Source organism: Sciurus vulgaris, assembly GCF_902686455.1.
Source record: "Sciurus vulgaris genome assembly, chromosome: 6".
NCBI lineage: Eukaryota > Metazoa > Chordata > Mammalia > Rodentia > Sciuridae > Sciurus > Sciurus vulgaris.
Window position 1 is genome coordinate 26613046 of NC_136466.1, and position 11128 is coordinate 26624173.

Here is an 11128-nt window from a genome sequence, read left to right on the forward strand (position 1 = left end):
GTTAAACTAGTGCATGAATAAATGAACCTCCATATTGCTCCACATTCTCTAGTTGACAGCCAAATAAACCAGGCATACACAGACCTCAGTTTCTTGTCTCCTCCTATGCCAGCACAGAATATCTCTTCTGTTAAGAATGTGCATGATTTTCTGGATTTTCACTGGCTCTATATCCTCTACCTAGACATGTTCATCAAGTTCAATTGTTTTCTTTCTTTTTTATAAGATGGAAATATATATGCAGAACAGCACACAGATTCTTCCTTTCCTTTTGTGAATATGGCATCCTCATTGTTAATGTTACTTTATAATAAATCATGACACATACAGAGTGAATCTTCTGACTTCATGGATTAAATACACAGACCTTGTTCTTGTCCTTCTGAGTTTCCACATTGCATTATAGTCACTTCTCTCATCTCAAAATCATACATACTAAACCACCAACAAAGTGGGTCAACAATTTGAAAATTTATAAATGCATGTCATCACACTACTAGAAAAAGGGAACAATATAAATATTGTAGTCTTCATACATATATTTTGAATTTCATTGTACATTATTAATATTTTATTATTTCATTTAGTGATATTAGTAATATTTTTTTAATTTATTTTTTAATTATTTATTTTTAAATTTTTTACAGACTGCATTTTGATTCATTGATTCATTGTACACAAATGGGGTACCTCATTTATTTCTATGCTTGTGCAATGTAGATTCATACCATTCATGTAATCATACATGTACATAGGATAATGATGTCTGTCTCATTCCACCATTATTTTTAAATTTATTTTTATTGTAAACAAATCGGATACATCTTGTTTCTCTGTTTGTACATGAAGTAGAGGCGTACCATTTGTGTAATCATACATTTACATAGGGTAATGGTACTTGATTCATTGTTATTTTTTCCTTCCCCCCCCCTTCCCACCCCTCTTTTTCCTCTATACAGTCCCTCCTTCCTCCATTCTTGCCTTCCTCCCACCCCAATTATGTGTCATCATCCACTTATCAGCGAGATCATTCGTTCTTTGGTTTTTTGAGATTGGTTTATGTCACTTAGCATGATATTCTCCAATTTCATCCATTTGCCTGAAAATGCCATAATTTTATTTTTCTTTATGGCTGAGTAATATTCCATTGTATATATATACCACAGTTTTTTTATCCATTCATCAATTGAGGGGAATCTAGGTTGGTTCCACAATCTGGCTATTGTGAATTGAGCAGCTATGAACATTGTTGTGGCTGTATCTCTGTAGTATGCTGATTTTAAGAACTTGGGTATAGGCCAAGGAGTGGGATAGCTGGGTCAAATGGTGGTTCCATTCCAAGTTTCCTAAGGAATCTCCATACTGCTTTCCAGAGTGACTGCACTAATTTGCAACCTACCAGCAATGTATGAGTGTACCTTTTCCCCCACATCCTCACCAACACCTACTGTTGCTTATGTTCTTGATAATCGCCATTCTAATTGGGGTGAGATGGAATCTTAGGGTAGTTTTGATTTGCAATTCTCTTATTACTAGAGATGTTGAACATTTTTTCATATATCTGTTGATTGCTTGTAGATCTTCTTCTGTGAAGTGTCTGTTCATTTCCTTAGCCCATTTGTTGATTGGGTTATTTGTATTCTTGGTGTAGAGTTTTTTGAGTTCATTATATATTCTGGAAATTAGTGCTCTATCTGAAGTAAGAGTGGCAAAAATTTTCTCCCACTCTGTAGGCTGTCTCTTCACATTACTGATAGTTTCCTTTGCTGAGAGAAAGCTTTATAGTTTGAATCTACCAGTTGTTGATTCTCGCTTTTATTTCTTGTGCCATGGGAGTCCTGTTGAGGAAGTCTGATCCTAAGCTGACATGTTGAAGATTTGGACCTACTTTTTCTTCTATAAGATGCAGGGTCTCTGGTCTGATTCCAAGGTCCTTGATCCACTGTGAGTTGATTTTTGTGCAGGGTGAGAGATATGGGTTTAGTTTCATTCTGTTGCATATGGATTTCCAGTTTTCCCAGCACCATTTGTTGAAGAGGCTATCTTTTCTCCATTGCATATTTTTGGCACCTTTGTCTAGTATGAGAAAATTATATTTATTTGGGTTTGCGTCCATGTCCTCTATTCTGTACCATTGATCTACCTGTCTATTTTGGTACCAATACCATGCTGTTTTTGTTACTATTGCTTTGTAGTTGCTGGTGGAGTTGCAAATTTGTGCAGCCACTCTGGAAAGCCTGAAGTCTTGGAGGAACTTGATAGTGCGGTGCTCCACAAGGAAGCTGCCCCTCTAGGGGTGGTGGCCTTCAGAGGGGGTATATTTCCTGCTAGTGGGCAGAGTCACCTCCACTTGTTGACCAATGGTCAGTCAAAAGGCGGACTAGACTATGGGCTGGGACATGGCTGGTTTGGGCCTGTGTCTCTGGCTGTACTACCCTGGTGGGAAAGCCTCACCCAGCAGGGAAGACTCACCCTATGAGAAGTCTCGCTGGGCAGCTCTCCTCCAAGAAGTTTCCTTTGGTCCAGAACTACTGCCTGGGCTGGGGAGTCTCGCCCTTTTCCTAAGCCTCTAACTGGGGGGCCCCTCTTCTGAGAATCTGCCTATGCTCTGGTCCTGCTGCTGGTCCTGGGACCCTCTCCACCATTTTTCATACCCCCCTACCTCTCATTTCCTTCTACATAATCTAAAGTTCCCCCATTATTCTCTTACTCCCCACACCCCCACCCCCATTATATATCATTCTCCACTTATCAGGGAAAACATTTGGCCTTTGATTTTTTGGGGTTGGCTTATTTAGCAACCCCAACTTAGCAGGATATTCTCCAATTCCATCCATTTATTTTCAAATGCCATAATATTATTCTTCTTTATGGCTGAATAATATTCCATTGTGTATGTATACCAGAGTTTCTTTATCCATTCATCTGTTGAAGGGCATCTAGATTGGTTCTTATTGATACTGTCTATTTTAATTGATTATTGCTTTCCCATGCTTACATCTGGTATCATATTTTTTCTCCCTGAGGTATTTGTGTGTGTATACATCTATGTCTATCTTTCTCGATTCATATGTGCATACATATCCTTTTTTTCCCTTTGGTAATGGGGAGTGAACCCAGGGGTGCTCCACCACATCCCCAGTCCTTTTCATTTTTTATTTTAAGACAGGGTCTCGCTAAGTTTCCCAGGCTGACCTCAAACGTGTGATCCTCCTACCTCAGCCTCCTGAACCACAGGGATTACAGGTGTGTATCACTGGCACTAGCCATACATACATATTCTTATCAGTCTTGAATACTGGCATTTGTCCCCATTCATTGACCACTTTCATCCTGAATTTCTCCCTGCTTTGGTATCCATGTATCAACTCTTCTGGTTTTCTTCAGTTCTCACTGTCCCCCTTTTCTCTGTTCTTGCTAGGCTCATGTCACTCTGCCTGAACCTTGAACATGATGTTTCATGAGGTTCTGTTCTGCTTTCCTTCACTATGTAGTATCCAGGTCAGGCAGAGGAGCAGACAAGCCCCTTAGGTAAAACAGAGAGAAAAATCCTAGTGGAAGAGGATAGGTCATGGAGGTTATGTCTTTACCAAGAGGAGGACTATGTTGAAGTCAGTAACCCTACTTCATACCTCTTGCTGGTGATTGGGTGAAACTATCCACTCCTGTACTACAAATAATTAAAATGCTGACCCCTAAATCTTTAGATTTTCACAGACCTTTCACCTGAGCTTCAGAACAGCACATCTCAATATCAAATTGATGGTCACACCTAAATGTCCTATAAATACTACTCAAGAGGTCTCCAAACAAAACTATAATCCAGTCCTATCTTATCTTTCTGCATATTGTAGCTTTGAGAATGGTACCATCTCAGACTCAACTGTCCAAGCCAGAAATCAAGGAATTCTGTACATTCCTTCCTGTCAATACTCTGCTCAGATGTCATATTCTCCCAGCTGCCTTTCTGTGGGTTTTTAGCTGGTGTGATATATGGTCCACAACATACCTTATTACCATTTCCTTTTGGGACATCTATCCCTCTACCTGACTGAATTACTCGGTCGCAGACATTGTGTCTTAGTCACCTCCAAATCCCCAGTGTCTAGCCTGACTCACAACTTGTAAGTATTCTTTTTAACAGATTTGCACATTACAAAGTTAAATGGGATGGATCATGGAAGTAGAGAGATGAACTGCTGTGCTGGTCATGAGAAAGAAAGATTCTCAGGTCTGGAGACATCAAGAAAGATAATAGAATGAGACAAACATCATTACCCTATGTACATATAAGAAGATGCACATGTTATGACTCTACTTCATGTTCAATCAGAGAAATGATGGTTATACTCCATTTGTGTACAATGAATAAAAATTAAAAAAGAAAGGCTTCATTGAGCACATGTCAGGAAGTGCTGGACAACTGAACATGTCAGGGAAGGAACTCTAGTCTACTCCATATGACTGGTATTTTTTGGGACAAGCTGTGCACCATGCATAAACCTGAGTTTTCTCAAAGGTAAAGTGGAGATCCTTGCATTTTTTTATGGGCTTTTTGAGAACTAAGTGAGGTACCCAAATAAAGCTCTTAGAAACCTGCCTGGCACACAATAACCACATTGTGAAGGTTCAGTTGTTGCTATGGTTTGCATAGTGCTTTTAAAATCCATGTGTTAAAGGCTTGGACCTCATGTTTGCCCTATTGGGAGGTTGTGGAACCTAGCGGATGGGACCTCGTGGGGAGGTTCTTTGGTCATTGGGGGTGTGCATGGGCAGGGGTTGCAGGACCCTGGCCCTTTCCTTCCTCTCTTTGCTTTTTGGTTGTGAGGCAAACATCAGTTTGCTTTTCCACTGGCTCCACCATGATACGCTGCCTCATCAGAGATCCAGAGCAGTGGGGTCCCCTGATGTTGGAGATTTTTGATTCGGAACTTCCAGATTCATGAGTTAAAATAAATTCTCTCTCTCTCTCTCTCCGTCTCTCTCTCTCTCTCTCTCTTTTTAAACTAAGACATTTTTATATGAAGTTCAAAATATCCAAAATCAAACAAAAATTATGTAGGGACACATAGATACATGATACAAATGTGAAGAAAAAACAGGATTTTCCCAGAGATTAAGGTCATGCTTCCTTTGGAATAGCGAGAAATACTAGTGATTATGAAGGGGCATAGACAACTTCTAAAGGGCAGACAATTTTCGGTTTCTTAGCCTCGGTAGAGATTACATCAGTGTTCACCTAATTATAATTCATTAACGTGTACACAGCCATTGACATCACATTCTGCATTTTCACATATTACAATTTTAAATAATAAAAAAGGCAGGTTGCAGAGCAATATGATCTCATTTAATCTTCATATTTGTATATTTTAAGTGCCTATCAGTGGAAAAATTCTGGAACCTTACATAAACTTTTGTTTATGGTGTGCTACCCACAGGATTTTGAGCTCTTAAGTCTGTAAGCTATTCATGGTCTGTGTTATGAGAGTTTTTACAAAAAACACATTACTTTGTAATTCCTTGAAACAAGTAACACTTTTAAACAACCAGAAAAGTTATGCCAGGAAAAAATGCACTAGGTCTTCAGGTTAGCCAACTTCATCCAAGTGATTCAAATTAAACAACTCCATAAAGTTTCTTGTTCTTTGCTATCTTGCCTGGGTTGCTGAGAATCAGATTCAAAAGTCAGTTAAAGTTCTTAAGGAAAAGCTTCCATATAAGCACAGTCAAAACTTCTCTCTTTATAAAGTGATTTTATTAGGTATTTTGTTATAGCTTTGGAAAGCTGACTAATAAGTTCTTAATGAAAGAAGAACTAGAACCCTGGCACAGGAGAGTACAGGGTGCGTGCGGAAGATGATAGGTCTGTATGGTGAAAAAATGACGTGGAGGATACTGAAAATTTAGGTTGCAAAGTGAAGGGAGGTTTGTTTCATAGAAGACTCTGAATGCCCTCCTACATGGTCTGAGCCCTGAAATACATAAACATCTGCACAACAGGACTTAATTAACACAAGCAGGGCAAAGGGCACATGTATCCAGCATGAAGTCTTTACTGCGTCGATGTTGTGCCTATCACACAGCACTAAGTGGTACCACAACCAGGTGTGGTTCCCAAATTCTCATTAGATTGCTCCTGGCAGGGATTTTAATCAATTACAAACCTATTTACACTCTTTGGTTAGCAAGTATCTCTGGTTCCATTTAATTTTGTTTGTGTGGACATAACCAACTTACGGAAAGAAACTAGAAAATCACTAACCAAATGATATGAGAAAAAATTGAAAGAATAATTATCAACTCTAAAGCACATTTCCAGTCCACACCCTGAAAATCCCAGATTATTCTTTCTTCCCTGGCATTAGCATGAGCCTTCTGAGATTTCGAAATCCATACAAATGATCTTGCTTCACCCTCATAACAAGACTTGAGTCTCGAGTGTTTAGAAGTAAATTCACACTGAGGAAAACTAAGCTTGCACTGTGTGATGCTTTCATAATTTCCAGAGCAAATGACTGTTAGTGCCAAGTTTGAGAACCTGACCTTAGGCACCTATTCACCATTTAGAGAAACTTGGGGGCTGATTTTCCTGAATAGGTGTCGCCCTCTACCTCCATTTTCTAGTGTGGATCCAGTTTTCAATTAACTCACGATCATAAGCTTTATCATAAGCGCATTTTCCTTTCTCTCATTACAATTCCACTTTATTTTGTTCAGATACTGAGCTTCAAAAGTGATCTTTGAAAAGAATAGATGCTTAATTAATTGCAGGTTCCCTTCTATCTCTTGTCTAGGATGCCTGTGAAATATTGAATTAATTGATCTCAGAATCCCAGTAATAGGAGAATAATGACTTTTCGTCAACCACAGGCACACACCGACATCAGTTTGGAAGTTGGCAATTTATATCTTGTACTATCTTGGCTCTCTGTGGCTTGTTTTCTGGACTTTCATCAGGAGGCAGGCATGGAATTATTCTGTTGTTAATTACCATGTGCAGCGCAGCATCACCAGAAAGGCACAATCAAGTTGGAACAAATCATGTTCCAAGGAAAGAAATACAAATGGAAGTCTGTGCTTTCCCACACATGGAGAGCTCTACTTTACCCCTTTCTGCATTGCAGACCCTACAGTACACATTCTTCAGAGTGGAGGTCAGATCTCTTCATTCTCCAGCTAACTTCTTCCTTTCCAGACCTTTAACTTTCAATGGTAAGTTTTATCAGAAGCCATTTTATTTTCCTTTATTAGAATCCACATTTGGTTTATTTAGTTCAGCTACTCAGAATTGATCTTTGCAAAGAATTAAAGCTTAATTACTTGTAGGTTCCCTCCTGTCTTTTTTCAAGTGTGATGGTACCCAAGAAGGGGCTTTGAGGTCCTCATACCAGCTAAATTCAAATACTTGCCAAATACTTGGGGGAAACTCTAATTTGGACAAAGATCCACAGTTCTTCACTGCAGGACTCAGAACCTTTACGTCTCTAGGAGAGTGATACACTGTTCAGTGCCTCTTGTCTTTTCTGTTCCCTTTGATTTCTGCACACTTCACTTTGTACTTTATGTTGAAATTTACCAGATAAATTTTTCTTTATATGTAAAAAGCTTCTCTCTAAAATTAAATTCTAAGCTTCTTGATAGTAGATTTCTTTTGCAGATCATATAGTACTCAACATAGGAATGAGATTAGGTTATTAATTCCATGTTTGAAACATGGAAATTGAGGATAGAAAAAATGAGGTGAGTTTCTTAGGATTTATACCCTTCTGCCCAAGGACTCTTTGCCTATGCAGTATTGTCTCAATTTTCCTGTCTATAAAATGGATAAAATTGAGTTAAAATTGGTTAAGTTGAGGTAATTCATCTGAATTCCTCAGTAGAGTAACTAAGAGTAAATACTCAATAAAGATTATGTATATTATTATACACAGATTCATACTGAAAGAAAGTAGAATAAACTGTGACTACTCAGTAAATAACTATGAAAACTGACATCTCTCAGTAAAAGTTGTCTAAAGTACAGCAATTGCAATTTTGCCCCAAGTTTATTAGGAATAGGAACTTTTAAAAAAAAAAAAATCAATGATTTCCAAATAGTTCAGCCAACTACTAAGAGATAGAACAGCATGACTGTGGAAAACATTCTATTCCAAGGTATTGGGCTATAATGAGATTCAACCCTAGGCTCACTGTGTTCTAGCCTGGCAAGCTCCACTCCTGCTTTTTGGACTTTCCTCCAGAAAGAAAGTTTTCTAATTTAGTACACTGGAGTGGGAGAGGGAGAACCTGATCAATTTTAGTATGTCTCAGCTTTGCTATTTTTGTAGATGGGAATAATGAATAAATAAACAAATTATCAAGCAGAACCTTCAAAGAGGGTAATGGGGAAAATACCAAGTTGACACAAAAGTCATTATCACCATATTTGAATATTTGGGATTTGGCATGGTGAATGGTAATGTGGAATAAGAATAGGATTTGGAATCAGAGAACTAAGATTCCAGCTTTGTCTGCTGTCATGTGCGACAGTGTGAACTTGTTTTCTCATCTGAAAATAGGTGCAATAATAGCATCCATGCCATAGGATGGTGATGATGGTGAAATGAAATACCGTGTGGGGATTCTCCCAGTAAATACGCAGTGTTGTCCTAAGCAAGGAAGGACCAGTGTTATAGTCACTTAACCTCACAGAAAATGTGACACTCTCAGCATTGTTCTGGCTGACTGTATAGGTGAAACATAAAGCAACATGCTTAGTTTATAAAAACATAACTTAATGGCACAAAAAATTTAGGATCAATTGCTTGCACTGTGACCTGCCTCCAGGTCTTTTTTGTTATTGCTCTTTTAATTTTATGTTTCCCTTGAAAATAACTAACATTTCCATAGCACGGATCTTAGTCCTTCTCTTGCTTATAACACAATAGAGCAGCAGAATGGGGGCAGTTACAAAGAAAAGAGGTTTATTCTGACTGATGGTTGTGAAGGTATAAGGTTGAGGGACCGCATCTGGCGATGGCCTTCATACTGGCAGAATCTGGGAGAATACAACAAAAGACAGGGAGCATGTGTACATATGCTTCTCTCTTCTGGTCCCCCTGGGTCTTCTTAAGGCCACCAGGATTCAACCATAGGAGTTCCATCCTAATGACTTTATGTTATCCTAATCACTTCCAAGAGGCCCTAACCCTCCACATCACAGTAGGATTAAATTTCCACCCACTTAATACCTCATAAAGGGGATCAACTTGCAGCACACTTGAGCCATATCCAAGACACAGTAGTACATGAACAATTTTCTTATGTGTGATGAGAACAAATAGTATTGAAGAAATTTGAAACTGAACTTAAGTATTGTTTATTGAGGGTCAATCATAAATAATAATGAAATAACAATAAAGTTCTGATCACGCTTCGGAAAACAGTACTTCCTTTACCAGCATTAATCAGCTTCCTTAACTTTGTGGTACTGAATGGAGTCTGGGTGTAAAGTGATTAAGAACACAGACTTTGGCTGCACATGGGACCTGTCTTAGCCTCAATGTCCCTATCAGCAAAATAGGAATATTAATTTGTGGGTGGTATGATGAGAACTGAATGAGATCATACATCTGTTTTAGTACATTTTTTATTACTATAAAAATATTTGATGCAGATTAGCATTATTAAAAAAGAGGCTTTAATCTCATAGTGCTGGAGATTCAAGGGTTTGACACCAGTATCATTTTTTTTTCTTGTGAGGACCAGATGGTGATTAGAAGGAGGACATACAGGAAGAAGAGATTACATCACTAAATAGGACATTAAAGAAAAACTGGGGTCCTATAATTTCTCTGTACAACTCCAGTGACCTAAAGATAGCCCACTGAGCCTCAGCTCTTAAAGGTATCACTTCCTGACATCACCACATTAAAGATGGAGCTTCCAAAACAGGAACCATTGGGGACACTCTTAGACTATATCCAAGTCCTAGCAGTACATATAGATAATGCCCAGAACTAAAACATTCAACCTATTTTCAATCTTGTTTTTCTTTACTATGAAACCTAGAATATTGTCATATCTCACTGTATGATAACCTGGGAAGGTAGGTGTATAGAATCTTTTCTACATTCATTAAATCTGCTTGAACTCTAAAGATTTACAGAATGTAAGATCTGTCCAAGACATTATGCATCATCTGGTTCCAAACTATATGTCTTAGAACACTTTTTTCTTTGATATAATAGAATACTTGAGCTTGGATAAATTATAAATAAAAGGGGTTTGTTTAACTCACAATCTGGAGACAAGGAAGACTAGGATTAGGCATCCATATCTGGTATGGGACCTATGCTGCTTCTCAGCATGGTAGAAGTCAGAAGGAAATAACAGGCATTCGAATAAGACAGATCAAATTCCAATGCTAGCTAACCACTTCTTGTGAAATAGCATTAATCCACTTGTGGGGTTCTGTGCCCCCATGACCCAAACACCTTCCACTGGGCTCTCCCTTTCAACACTGCCACATGTTTCAACATATGAATTTTGGGGGAACACACTCAAAATACAGTATCATCTAAAAAGGACTCCTGATGCTCTGAACATCCAATCTAAATGTTCTGTCTGGAGTCACCTCACCCAATCAACCAAACTTTTTCATTTCCCGGAGGCATATCTACGAACATGATGGACAGAAATGGACCTAAAGACATGGAGAATTTAAAAGTAGATGAGAGGTTTTTCAAGATGGCGGCCTAGAGGGTGGCTGCATTACGTGTTGCTCCAGAACTCAGGATTCAAGAGAGGAGATATTGAGATGCTTGGGACCAACTCAAAGTAGCCGGGTGACTCTCACCCCCTGGGGGGGCATCCCGGATGGGACGGGGGTCCCGGAACGCAGGAAACTTTGTGAAGTAGAACTGCCGGCGAGACGCCCCTCCCCCCACTGGAGCGCCATAGAGGAGGCCGCTCGGCACAGCGCTGGGACGCGGAGCAGCCACTGGGGCTCCGGCGGCTGCCCGGGGGAGGAGTGGCGGGGAGAACTGTGTGGACTCAGGACACCGGGGCCTGCCCTGAGGAGGAGGAGAGGAGCGTGGCCACTTGGATTCGGAGAGACTGCACCAGAGCTGCAGGCGGTTGCCAG